The following is a 14,391-nucleotide window of genomic DNA, read 5'->3' as shown; positions in this document are numbered from 1 at the left end:
TATGTAATAGACGACGATATCGATGATTTCTACGGCGACCTCTATGAATTGAACGACGGCCTCTGTGCTTCGGATTTTTGACCCCAACTCCCCTGATAATTAACTGCGTGTGGTTTGGCCCAAGTGTGCATAATTTCAGGCAAATCAGACAAATTTTGAAGTTCGAAGTTTTTCAGTTCCAGTTGACATTTTGCAATCAGAAGGACATTACCCTGAGTATCAGAGGTTAAATTTTCAAAGAATATATTAACCTCTGAAGACCAATATTAGAAATTTTTTCGCGCATGTGTCAATCTAATCAATGTAGAAAGAATCAAAGATAAAGAGCAAATATTACCTTTTTAATGTCTAGCCGACTGTATCTATCAGTATGCAGTTTACTTTTTACGAATTCCCCAGAAACTTCCAAGTGTAATCTAAGTGATTTTCTTTCGAAAGAAATCCTTTACATGATCCCCAAATGTATAACAGTAATTACTAAACTATCAATTATGGAAATGTCACTTTTAAATGAATCGAAATAATAGACAGACTTTATGTTATTATTCTCTATCACTGACTCTTTTTAAAATGCGTTGATGATATTTTGTTGTTGTTGTGTTTTCAACGACGGGAATAAGAATATCAACTTTGAACCTCATCCAAGATCTTGGATGGTCGTCATGGTTACTTTTGTCTTCGTTGATTGCGCGATGAATAGAATCTCGATTCGTCGGCACAGCGTCGATATATCATTTCGACCTGTGCTTTTCACGGTAGAAGGACATAGTAGCTAATTATTGCGAGTTTCCACAAAATAAAGTTAGTTCTAAGAGATGTGTCACCATAGTCATATGAAAGAATTCTTTCATATGACCATGGTGTCACGAAAATCACTTTCTAGCCACTTTTTTCGACCTCAGACTAAATGGACCAAGCAAGCAAGAATTTAGACTGCAGTGTTACACTTCTAGCCTGGATATCCAGCCCGTAAACTTTTTTTTGACTTTGATATTTCTTGGTTTACCTAGATCGTCTGCATTCTCATCTGAGGATGATTATGCGGATATTCTGATTGGTCAAAGATCTGAATGGTGGCGCGCGTATAAGAAATTATACGAGCCGACTTGAAGTGTTCGCCTAAATATTCAGTTGGACCGCGCAGGTGATCAGCAAGGCGCATGCGCTGTTTTGCAAATTTCCCTGACTTTTCTTCTTCGAAGCAAATAACAATATCTACCAGAGGCTAGCTGAGATGCTCTCAGAAAAACACTCGACATCTTTCTCCTGCACCTCATCCTGGGTGAAGAGGAAAATTATGTTCAGTCTAATTAGAACTGCGGTTGTATGTGTTAGAGGCTCCCGTGGCCTCAAAAACATAAAGTTAGGCGACCTAAACGAACTTGACAATAGAGAATGTGAAATCAAATAAATTTTATTTCTTGACCGTATGATGATATATATTTTAAGCAAAAACGAAAATGTAAATTTTATAAATACTATATATATATTTTTTTTCTCTTCTTGTTGAGTTGAACTCTCATTCATCAGAAGAGTGCTTGACCAATCGGAATCGGAAGCATATATATACTATTGTCGAATGAAGTTAATGAGTTTTATTTCAAAACTAATAGTTTCACGCCGTGAAGACGATCATCAGTTGAAAATAAAATTTAAAAAAACTAAAGTTCGTTTTGAATATTTACGAAGAACAATGTACTGGCTTCTTTTGACAACAATTGACGTCAGTCTTTCGAATTCGTGTTGTTTTAGCGTGAACTTGTTCACGTGGCGGCATTTCGAAATCAGTTCGTTTCTGGAGTTCAACAGCTTGTCGGGCTGGTTGAATGTTGCAATTTCAAACTTTTCACTGAGACAAAGTGAACATTTTACCGAGGCACGGTTGAAGGGCGGACAACGACGGATTGTTTTCCAAGTAATCTTTGGGTGTCGGTTCACGCGACAACGGTGAAGATGACGCACGGACATGTAACTGTAGGGATAAGCATTCATGTCCCCTCAACGGCTCCTGCTTGGTCGAGCGATCAGTGTATCAAGCGACAGTGACCTGTGACGATGAACCGGAATATGGTGAAAGATTTTATATCGGACTGGCTGAACCCAAATTTAAGAAACGCTTTGCAAACCACAAGTCTTCATTCGCTAATGAGAAGTACGAAAAGGAGACAGAACTTTCTAAGGAAATTTGGAGGTTGAAACGTAAAAACCGACACCCAAAGATTACTTGGAAAACAATCCGTCGTTGTCCGCCCTTCAACCGTGCCTCGGTAAAATGTTCACTTTGTCTCAGTGAAAAGTTTGAAATTGCAACATTCAACCAGCCCGACAAGCTGTTGAACTCCAGAAACGAACTGATTTCGAAATGCCGCCACGTGAACAAGTTCACGCTAAAACAACACGATTCGAAAGACTGACGTCAATTGTTGTCAAAAGAAGCCAGTACATTGTTCTTCGTAAATATTCAAAACGAACTTTAGTTTTTTTAAATTTTATTTTCAACTGATGATCGTCTTCACGGCGTGAAACTATTAGTTTTGAAATAAAACTCATTAACTTCATTCGACAATAGTATTTTTTTTCTCCAAAATTCACTTTGCAATTTTTGTCTAAACAGACTTTCCACCACACTGTCTATATTTTATGGTCAAGGCTGCCATTCTAAATTGATTTATCACTGCTGGGGTACCATCTTGAAATTATACATGCCATTGTGTGCATATATTTATTTGCAGCCATGGGATTCATGCAGGAAAATCTGTCAACAGGGGTTCACCTGATTTCTAGGTGAACCAAGCTCTATAATTTTAGAACTTTGTCTGGCTGAGGTAAAACTTATTTTTTCTAAAATTTTGAGCTTGGATATCCAGGCTATTACAGTGTAGACCTAACTCTTCACACAAGCATTACGGGAAACGCATGTTTGGACTTTGTACCCTACGCTGCACTCAAGCACTTAAGCCAAAGTCCCGCAAAGGCGGGAGAAAAATCAGTTTTTTGAAGTTTGCAAGAAAACGCCACATAGAAGATCTTTCAAATTAAGTGTTACTGCCGCTGAGCAGTAATTAATTTGTTATTTATTTTATAAGTCATTTGTGAATTGATCCTTTTATTGTATATAGTTAATTGTATTTTATCACTTTTATTATCTGTAATTGCACCTTTACGTTTGTTAGCTTTCCCTTTGGGACTCAAAATGTAAGTAAAAACTTGTAGATTTTTGTATAAATAAGACAATTTGTAAAGTAGATTTGTGTGAGCTATGCTCAGTGAGCATACGGGTGAAATCACAGTTTTTCACCTATTGGAATATATAAAGTGTAACGATATTTCAATGGAGTCGATTCTCTTTTCACCAGTTTGGATACAAAGGTCCTTTTTTGGGCAGTGTCCGACCTTTACATTCAGTATGTGAATAGAGCAGTAAAAAATACAACTTTTCTATTTTTCCCTTTTTTGCAAAAGTTCTAGGAATGAAAATAAAGGGATAATGATAATTGAATACTATCCTATTGATGACCCGCGGCACTATCGTAAAGCTAGAATCGCTTCGCATACTCTTCGCTTGAGAAAATTATTGACAGATTGAATTTTTTTTTTTTTTTTTTTTTTCTAAAGATAAAATATATTCTTTATAAGAAAATCAATGAAAATGTTACTCCTTAGCGGAATAGAGAAAAATGTGATACTAACAAAGCACAGTATAGAAAAGTTATATGATGTGAAATTTTACAAGAAAATATCTAGAAAAAAAAATCAAATATAGCCTATAGCTTCTGTCATTTGAATGTCCATTGATTGGTCAGGTGCTTTCTTTGGAGTCCTACTTCCTCTGACACAAAGCACAGTAGATCGAATCAGTGCAAAGGAAAGTTTTGTTCTGATAAAGTTCAGTGTCATTGAAAGAAGTTCATCCCTTTTCTCCGACATAATTAAGGCTAAAGCCTTGATAAAGATCTGAGCCTCTCTTCCTGACCCCCCCACTTGTGGTAAAAATCAATGGGGTAAAGGAGCCAACTTCGACACGAATAATTCTTTCGTTATATTGGCGCTTTTTCTCTTTCTCATTGACATCAAACATGCTTTGGGGGCTCTTCCTAGAGTACCTTTGAGGGGGGGGGCGTACGGGGTTTCTGATTTCCGAAACTCCGAGCATTTTTTACCTGATATCCGATATTCCGCAAAAATATTTCGCTAATTCCGATAAAATTTGCTTTCCCCCCATAAAATCAAGGAAGAAAGTGTGGGGAAAAGAATATTTTTGTCACATACAGTACAACTATTACACCCTAATTCTAGTTTCACATTAAACACGCTTTACAAAATTAATAAAAATCATCGACTAAAATCAAACCAATTTAAAATTGGGTGAAGAACTGAGTTGATTAAGATACAAACTTTGAGGAGTTGATTTTGCACGTCTGAATCTTGATGATCGACCAATCATAAAGAATGACGCTTGGTCTAAGCCTCAAGTTTCCGAATTAGCTTTTTGGCCGTCCTCAGCTTCACTGCCTCCACTCTCAAGATCGTAAGTATTTTCATGTTCCTTCTCATCTTTGTCTTTGTCAAAATTTGTGGGTACCTTCTCAGGTTTATTTTATCTTTGTCACTAATATCATATTGATTTGAGTTCAGTGGTATCTGCAATTTTACTAATTTTGGACGAATACAAATGGCGGGAAAGTGTACCCGTCTTAGCCATAGTTGTCTCTTGGCGGACTGTGCGTTGACGAACGGCACGAGTATATTTGTTTGCCAAGACTCGTAGTTCTTTTCGTCGGTTTTGGAGATTGGGTAACTTGATCGTTTTTTCGTGGTAAAACCAAGAAGTTCTTTGAAGTTTATCGAACTTTTCGGTCATACCCTTTCCTGCTGGTAAAATAGTGAGCCGACCATGGGTACAAACGTTTAAGAGATTCTTTACGGGCCTCATAAATTCACGGGTATGTAGCTGGCTCATAAGCACTTGTTTTGTGTGTGTTAGTTGAGTGGAAATGTTCTACCGAAAGCGTCTCATATACTCAACATGTAGTGCTTTTGAAATTAAACATGTCGGTGTTTTCTTTAAGTTTTTTTAAAGACCATTCAGAAGTTGAAGTGAGATAAATGATTTGTTCGGAACAAAACCATGAACACCAGTTAGAGATGCCAGGGTTTTATCGATGCTCTTTCTGGTCTGTCTCGAATGACAAAATAGAGGACAATGCTTCAGATACCAATAGTCTCTGGAAGTGACTTCAGCTCATAACTTTCTGTGGAAAAGGGAAAAAAACTAGCTCATACCTGTCCTCGGTAATGTAAATAGATCGCCTCAATAATTTGTATACCCTCTTATTCTTATTCACGCTATAATTGAAGAGAGTAAGAAATTGTAATTAGATAGAGACCCTTGTGTTGAAGCCCCTGCAATAAGAACAAATCTGACCTTGAAACGAAGCTATATAGCTGAGAGAACTAGAGTTTTAATCGTTGTGAATGATAGGTAATGATGGACTCTAAAATATTACGCCTTTTATAAAAATGTTAAGTTTTTTTTTTTCGTTCTTTCTAGTCCGTGGTAATTTTCCGGGGGTCAGGATTCGATTATCCGTTAGGGTCAGGGTTGCTAGTAACGGCTTGTCACTGTGCCGGGTGCATACTCGGCGCCTTTGGCCCCGCAGGGTTGCTAGTAACGGCTCGAATTTCAGTCAGGTTTAAAAAGGGGTACTTTTACCCATATTATAATAACATTACCCCCGTCTTTTGCCAGTTTGGTATAATATGTTATGAATTGCGAAATTCTGCTGTGCGACGATAGCGCAAGTGGTAAGGCGTCGGGTTTGAAAACCAAGGTTGCTTGCATTTGGTGGTTCGAACCGAGCTGTGGGAGTATAGTTTCAGAATTAGCAAAATAGCTTCAAATAGTCAAATTCAGAAAAAAGTAAGTCCAGAAATCAGAAAAAACAGAGTTAGAGACAGGAAATAGAGAAAAAGAGGAGAAGGGCGGAATTGGTGATTGAAACTAGATCTTTCCCTTCCCCGTCTGCACTGCCAGTCCACACAGCTAAAAGCTTTCACAAACAACAAACAGCACACAAGATTTTATTTTTGCTTGGTTAATATCTTTTTAACGTAGTTGCTCAACTGGATTTACTTGAGGGACATTGTTTGCTACTGAATGAATAACTATCAAACTAATAACTATCAAACTACTGATATTAGATCAAACCTTATACAATTGTCAGAATGGACGATGGACATCTTCAATGACAGTTTGTTTACACACACACACAGACAGAGTGTTATGCGCTGCTCTAACGAAACCCTGCTGATATTATAAAGGCATAGACAAAAGGGAAATTGACCGTTAATTCATATTGTTTACCTATATAGTGATTTCATTTTGAAGGATGAAATTAAATTGAAATTTTTGGTGGAAAGACAAAACCCAGAGTACCCTATAATTATATGGATATTGCATGCGCCGAAAGTAATTTTTCAAAGAGTAAGCCTTGCGCCAAAACGTGCCAAAAACTGGTACCAACATCGAGTTTCTTACAAAAGGTTTAGTGAGTGAGACATGCCAATGAAAAATATACTATGACTAACATGAACTGATTCATTCTCGTGGACATTTAAGCACAGTGTTTACAGCAAAAAAATGGTTGTGCATGGGAAGCAGCGCGCAGAAAAAATGTAAACAGAAGCGGAAAAAAAAAGCCGAAAAACGATGGATTATGAAGTATTTGATGCGATTTGTGGAATAATTTTTACGCCAATATTGAAGCTTAAAAAGCAAACTTTGAAAATGCTGTTTATGTCACGGTGTCAGACCGGTACTTCCATGTAAGGTACGCCGAAAGATTTTCAGCCTCATATTATGAACAGACTCGAACACTCTCTCTACTAAACCCCCACGGCACATTGTACCGTATTGATGTTGAACGCAGGAGTATACTTTGCTCAAATCAAATCTGAACAAACTTTTTGACTTTTTAGAACCAGACGTCCAATAAAATACAAACACAATGTTGTACCTACATGTGAAGTGAAAAGTTTTTAACCATGTTGACGGTGGTTGCAACAGGAACGGTATCTGAAATTCCCCTGGCAATTTTGAGAGCAACTATCAAATTCATATCTTTAGTAACATGAAGAAATTTATTCTAACTGAAAACTTTTTGCAGAAACACGTATAAAGATTGTTAAAGTTTTTCAGATAATTTTCAGTAACCTGTGATACAAATAAATTTATCTACAGTATGCCACCAGTCCAAAGTTACTTACTTTTTAAATTTCAAATCAAATGACTGAAATTATATTCAATTTCATTTTCAAATTCACCTTTTAATCTGCCATTATGTATATTCTTTATGAAAGGGAAGCATTTCAGTTTCACAGTACACATTCTTATGTTTGGGTTTTCAAAAGGGATTTTATTGATTTTATCTTGTGATTGAAGAAAATCAACTTTGATATCATTCTAGTTCTTAATATGTTGCGAAACCTGTAATGGTTTTAATTTAAGTCACTTTGCATCAGAAAGGGTAGATTAAACATGTTTTTTTGGATTGACACTTTCGTTATGTATGGATCTTACTGAGAAAATTTTAACCGCATCGGCTCGTGCTTCTTAACTTTAAACAGCTCTAGTAACATTGAGCACTTTTTATGAAGACTCATTTCACCAATTTATAGTCTGATTATGATTCCCTTGCTCTCTTCATGACTAAGTTCCTCTGGGCTAATATCTGCTATCGGCGGGGCATTCATAGCGACAGCTAATTGCTAGTTTTATCTTTGTCACTAATATGATATTGATTTGAGTTCAGCGGTATCTGCAATTTCACTAATTTTGGACGAATACAAATGGCGGGAAAGTGTACCCGTCTTAGCCATAGTTGTCTCTTGGCAGACTGTGCGTTGACGAACGGCACGAGTATATTTGTTTGTCAAGACTCGTAGTTTCTTTTCGTCGGTTTTGGAGATTAGGGTAACTTGATCGTTTTTTTCGTGGTAAAACACAAGAAAGTTCTTTGAAGTTTATCGAACTTTTCGGTCATACCCTTTCCTGCTGGTAAAATAGTGAGCCGACCATGGGTACAAACATTTAAGAGATTCTTTCACGGGCCTCATAAATTCACGCGAGTACTGTAGCTGGCTCATAAGCACTTGTTTTGTGTGTGTTAGTTGAGTGGAAATGTTCTACCGAAAGCGTCATCATATACTCAACATGTAGTGCTTTTGAAATTAAACATGTCGGTGTTTTCTTTAAGTTTTTTTAAAGACCATTCAGAAGTTGAAGTGAGATAAATGATTTGGTCGGAACAAAACCATGAACACCAGTTAGAGAAGCCAGGGTTTTATCGATGCTCTTTCTGGTCTGTCTCGAATGACAAAATAGAGGACAATGCTTCAGATACCAATAGCCTCTGGAAGTGACTTCAGCTCATAATTTTCTGTGGAAAAGGGAAAAAATCTAGCTCATACCTGTCTTCGGTAATGTAAATAGATCGCCTCAATAATTTGTATACCCTCTTATTCTTATTCACCCTTTTATTGAAGAGAGTAAGAAATTGTAATTAGATAGAGACCCTTGTGTTGAAGCCCCTGCAATAAGAACAATCTTGACCTTGAAACCGAAGCTATATAGCTTATAGAACTAGAGTTTCAATCGTTTTGAATGATAGGTAATGCTATGACTCTCAGTAAAATATTAACGCCTTTTTATAAAATGTTAAGTTTGAACTTAAAAAAAAAAGATTTGGATTCGTTTACCTTTCTTTTCGTGAATAGAAAAGGCGCGCATGTTTTTATTTGTTCATTTTCAATCTGGACTCGAAAGTTAAAAGCTTCAACATGTTTTACTTGAGCAACTAAAGTTATGGCATTCAATTATACTGGTCATATTAAGAAATAAAAAAACAAGAAGACAAATGACCTTCTTACAAAGCTTTCAAGGCATCATGTCATTCATCGTGCGAGATTTGATCAGTTTTGAAAAATCTTCAATTTTCCACTGCTTACAAAAGGTCTGCCCAAGAAATAAGATTGTGTTGTGGAGCAATCCATACCTATACCCATAATATGTGCGCGCGAACGCCGCTAGCTTCTAGCGCGCGCTTGTGCTTGACGTCATTGATCCAGAAAGCGTCTTTTGTGGATAGAAATTATTTCCAAAGCACACAATCGGATACCGAAAAACCGAAACTAAAGCTCTTCAGACCGAATTTCCGCAGTAAAAATAGGCATTTTTCCGGAACCGAAGTCTTTTTGGATTCCGAAATACCGGAGTTTTTTGACGTGATTACCGAAATTCCGCACAAAAATAGGCCCATTTCCGCAATACCGAAATCTCGTACGCCCCCCCCCCCCCACTATCAGAGGTTATAGAGTTATAGAGTTATATTGAGTATTGATAAATATAGTATGTTTACATTTTTTGTTTACTCAGTAGTTTTTCTCCTTCTTGATTAGTTGAAAAATTATCAATTGGGGGATGTGTGCTCCTGTACGCTCAAAAACGTTGAAAATTTTCAGCGTAGAAAAGAGCACAAAAAGGTGATTTGCTACCCTGAGTACCCCCTGAGTATCAGAGGTTGAGTTTTCAAAGAACACATCATCAACCTCTGAACCAAGTAGAGAAATTTATCGCGCATGTGTTAATCTAATCATTGTAGAAAGAATCAAAGGTGAAGAGCAAATATTAGTACTAGTAATCGTATGGTTTGTCGTGCAATTAACGATTAATCACTCGTAACAGGGGGGGGGGTTTCAGGGGGTACCCGATTCCGCAATTCCGCCAATTTTTTCTCCAATTTCCGTCAAACCGTCTTAAATTGAACCAAAATTCCGTCACCGAAAATTCCTTTGAAATTCAATTTTTTTGTCGAAAATTCCGCAAATTTTGAATATCTTTTACCAATTCCGAAATTCCGCAAATTTTTTTGCTAAATTCCGTTTTTCCGCACTAAAATTGTCTAATTTTCCGTCTCCGTCAGAGAACCCAATTTTCGTAATTCCGTCCAAATTTTCGCCAAATTCCGCCACTCCGTCCGAAAAAAGGGCCGATTCCGCTCCTCCGCCAACCCGTGCAAATTACTATTATCTCCTTTGTTACTCGTGTGATTAATCGTTAATTGCACGACAAACCATACGATTCCGAGGTAATCTTCAGTAAAGGATAAGGGGACAAAAGTGTCCCCCCGCCGAAGAGTGCAAAAAGTGGTAATAGTGCAATTAACGATTAATCGCACTCCTCTAAACCAATCAGATTCGAGTAATTTTGCACGGCTGACGATTACCATATTAATTATTACCAATTAATTACCAATTATTGCCTTATTTAATGCATGTTTACTATTGGCGAATTCCCTAGAAACCTCCAAGTGTAATTGAAATGAGTTTCTCTCAAAAGAAATCTTTTACATGATTCCCAAATGTATTATAACAGTAGTTACTAAACTATTAATTATGGTAACGTTACTTCTCAGGCAAATTAAGGCCTGTCCAGATTTTTCAAATTTACCTGAATTTTTTATCACCGTTTCCACTTGTCATAGCATATCACTTCATACATCGAAAGAAGCGTATAGACTTTTTCATAAATTACGTCACGAACATCACTTGCCTCGCATTCAAACAATTACCATGGTGATTATGTCCCTTGAGACATTAAATGATATTTTTATAAATAGAAAGTAGTTCTAATAAAATCTGCTAGGAGTTAATCACCATGGCAATAATTTCAAAACGAGGCAAGTGATGTTCATGACGTAATTTATGAAAAGGTCTATTGGAGTGTAGATCACTGGAATGGCTGTGCTATTATAATTAATTTTTTCACCCAAAAAAAGATATTAGGCAAAAACCAAAAAATGCTGACGTCAGCAAAACTTGTTTTTTAAATAACTCCAGTTTGGCTTATGGTATAAATATGATATTTAGACAAAAGTTGCATATCAATAATAGGAACATTTTTGCATAATTTTTTTTTCAAATTTTGCTGACAACAGCAGAAATCAGCAAAATACGAAATTTTGCAATAAAGTGCTGACGTCAGCAAAAATTCAAAAAAAAGTGTTTTTCAAAATGATCCTTTTAATGATGTGCAACTTACTTTGGTCCAAATTTCATGCCTTAATTTGCCCGAGTTCAATGGAATAATCGGAATAATAGACAGACTTTATGTTATGATTCTCTTTATCGCTGACTCTTTTTAAAAAGCGTTGGTTACATTTTTTAGTTGTGTTTCGTCGAAATATCAACTTTGAACTTAATCCAAGATCTTGAATTGTCGTCATGGTTACTTTACTTTTCTCTGCTGATTGCGCGCTAAATAGAATCTCGATTGGTCGGCACACGCACAGGTTGATTTCGGCATGTGCTTTTCACGGTACTTTTCAGGCTTTTGTTGCTCCCACCACATCAGCTTTTTTGGTAGAAAAAGGCCAAAACCTCGTTGATAATTTGGAGTGAAATAAATTTGGCTCTTAAGTGCTGGCAGCAGACTAAATTTTGGTAGATTTTTCTCGAAAATCTTTAAAATTCCCTTTGTTGACTTGAGAGGTCGATTTTCGTCCAGATTTACTCAAATTTGGAAAAGTGCCACTGTCTGTATGTAATGTAAAGATACAATTTCAAAGTGCTAGTATCAGCCAACATCCGGGGGGGGGATACTAGGGTTGGCGAATGAGGGGTATGTGCGGACCGGACCTCCGAAAACCGACCCTTGTCTTAGAGAGACTGATTTTTGTTGAAAAGACCCTTAGAGACTTTATGAAATTTTTTTTTTCGATTTTTGAAAAAAGTCATACCCTTAGAGAGAGAGACTTTATTAAAAATTTTTTTTGATTTTTGAAAAAAGTCATACCCTTACTAGAGAGATTTTATTACAATTTTTTCTCTGGAAATCAAAAAATTTCCTAAAAATCATGAATTTTCCGACCCTTAGTTAGACTTTGAAAGGTGAAAAAAACGACCCTTACCGTCCGCACATACCCATCATCCATTTTTGCCTAATAAGTACCCCCCCCTGGCCAACATACCACCATATACCACCACCATGGCTGATTCTTTGGCGTCAATCAAGTAACAACACGGAGATGAGGTTGAGCTTTGTCGATTTTTATCTAATTAGAGTATATAAACAGTCAGGAACTATTGCAAATTAGGCTATGATGGCCAAACTAGGATGTTCGCCTAATTAGGCTAGGATTTATATCCTAGTTAGGATATTAATGGCTTAATTTGGATATATGAAATATTCAAACCTAAATATCTTGAGAACAAGTAAAATCCGCGTCAATCTTACTACATGGACTTGTTACTTGTACTAAGAAGAGTATTTAAAGCGAAAAACTTTTCTCTTTTTAGAGCGGAGTGAAAAGATGTGATTATCTTATTAGCCTCCGTCTCGGAAGAGGACTGGGCCCGAATTTGCGGACGTTTGCACAGTTTCACTTTCGTTTTCGGCTATACGACAGCGTTTTCAAGCAGAAAGCAGAGGAAATCTGTGAAATTATGGCAGGGAATGCTAACCTATTTTTCCAGTGTTTCTCAAGATTGGAGCAAGATTATTGTTCTAAAAAGTTCATAAAGGCCTAATAGTTTCAGATTAGTATGATTTCATCAGAAAAAACATTTACACCAAAGCTCCTTATTGATATGTGAAGGCTACCAAAAATAGCATTGTCCTCCATCAGAACAACTTTTAACATAAGGGACAAGGACAGTCAAGAAGTCTACTTTGTTGAAAATTTGCACAAAATACTTAGAGAAAATGGTACTATGGAAGCCCATTCTATAAATGATACAGTAGTTGAAAGATCAGCAGTTGAGAGGGTTGATTAAAATAGAACTCAAAGCACACAATAAAGTATACATAACATATATATTTGTCCAGAAAGAACTGGGCATGTTGTTTGCTTTGTTTTGGTGTTTAAAATATGTACTTATCAGTCCTAAAAAATACAAATTCGAATATAATGAGGGCAATGAGTCTGGTTAAATGTTACTATATTTACAAGAAAGGATTACTGAAAAAATACTACTGTATGTACTACTGATGAACTAAACTCAAAAACTAAAACCTTACCATAAATTTACATTACGACAATTTAAAAATCTATCTTTAATAGCAACAAAGAAAAAAACATGGCTCAAAGTTTTAAAAACAGAGCTAGTCAGAGCTTCAATTCAGCAGGTATAGAGCTTTCAAAATTTGAAAACAGACACTGCATTGGTTACTACAAGACATACTATCCACACGGTTTTTTCGATTCATGAAAAAAATAAAGTATTTATCAAAAAAGTTCTCTTTTTTTTGGTAATCAATTCCAACAAACAACAATCAATATAACAGTTTTTTGAAAACCATCCCAGTCATCCCACAGTGTAAACATTATCAACCAACTAAACCCACACCGCCAAAATTGTGAAAATAAGTCAATATAATTTCTATCAACAATTTCTCGTAAAATGTTTTTTTTTCCAACATTCTGATACCAATCATGGCTGGAGGCATCATGTGTAGGGTGACTGTGTGGTATTTCATTGCTTTTAATGAGCACGATACCAAACATCAACCAAACTTAACTGACACCAAGCCAAATCTGTCGATTAAAAATTTCCATGAAAATTACAATCGAAACTTATCTCGTAAAATGCTTTTTTCAACATTCTGGAGGTGTTCAAAGTTAGAGGTATCATATGTAGAGCCAAGCAATACATGAAAAGTCATTTGCTATCCCATTTGCCATGAGATATATGAGTCAACAAATCAAACAAAAACCAACAAATCATGTCTCTTCACTTTCATGTCACATCGTGTTTATATGGGGTATCAGAAAGCCATTCCTCAAGAAGAGCCATCTTCCTTTATTATGGAGTGTTTCAAAACTATTGGTAGGTTGTTTGAAAGTAAAGAAACCCACACAGTTTGATTTATTTTGAAGATATAACTTGAAAACAAACTGCATCTTTCCAGCAGAAACTCCTGTTTCAACCTGCTACATAACATTGGTCAGTCGGGTCTGCTACTAACATGTAATAGTTTTATTATAGCCGAGCTTGAGAATCCGTAGGCAGAACTTGTAACATGTAACATGTTGTAACTTGTAACATGTATAATTATGTCAGTCGACTTGAATCATGATACATTACTCACATTTCACTGGATGCATTTTCGCTGTGAAATTATCCGCAAAATTTTCTGACCGCGTTCTGAGACGGAGGCTAATTAAAATATAGCTTAATTTGGCCATGATAGCCAAATTAAGCCGATTTAAGTTCTACATGCAGCATTTTTTGTCTGAAAAATGAAAAAAAACCTAGTATCATAATATATTGTTGTTATCGTGGGCTTTAAAAGTATAGTTTTTTGAAAGATATGTTATTAAGATATTAAAGTTA

This window comes from Clytia hemisphaerica, unplaced genomic scaffold (assembly GCF_902728285.1).
Source record: "Clytia hemisphaerica strain Z4C2 unplaced genomic scaffold, Clytia hemisphaerica genome assembly, whole genome shotgun sequence".
Taxonomy (NCBI): Eukaryota; Metazoa; Cnidaria; class Hydrozoa; order Leptothecata; family Clytiidae; genus Clytia; species Clytia hemisphaerica.
Note: the sequence above shows the minus strand (reverse complement) of the source record.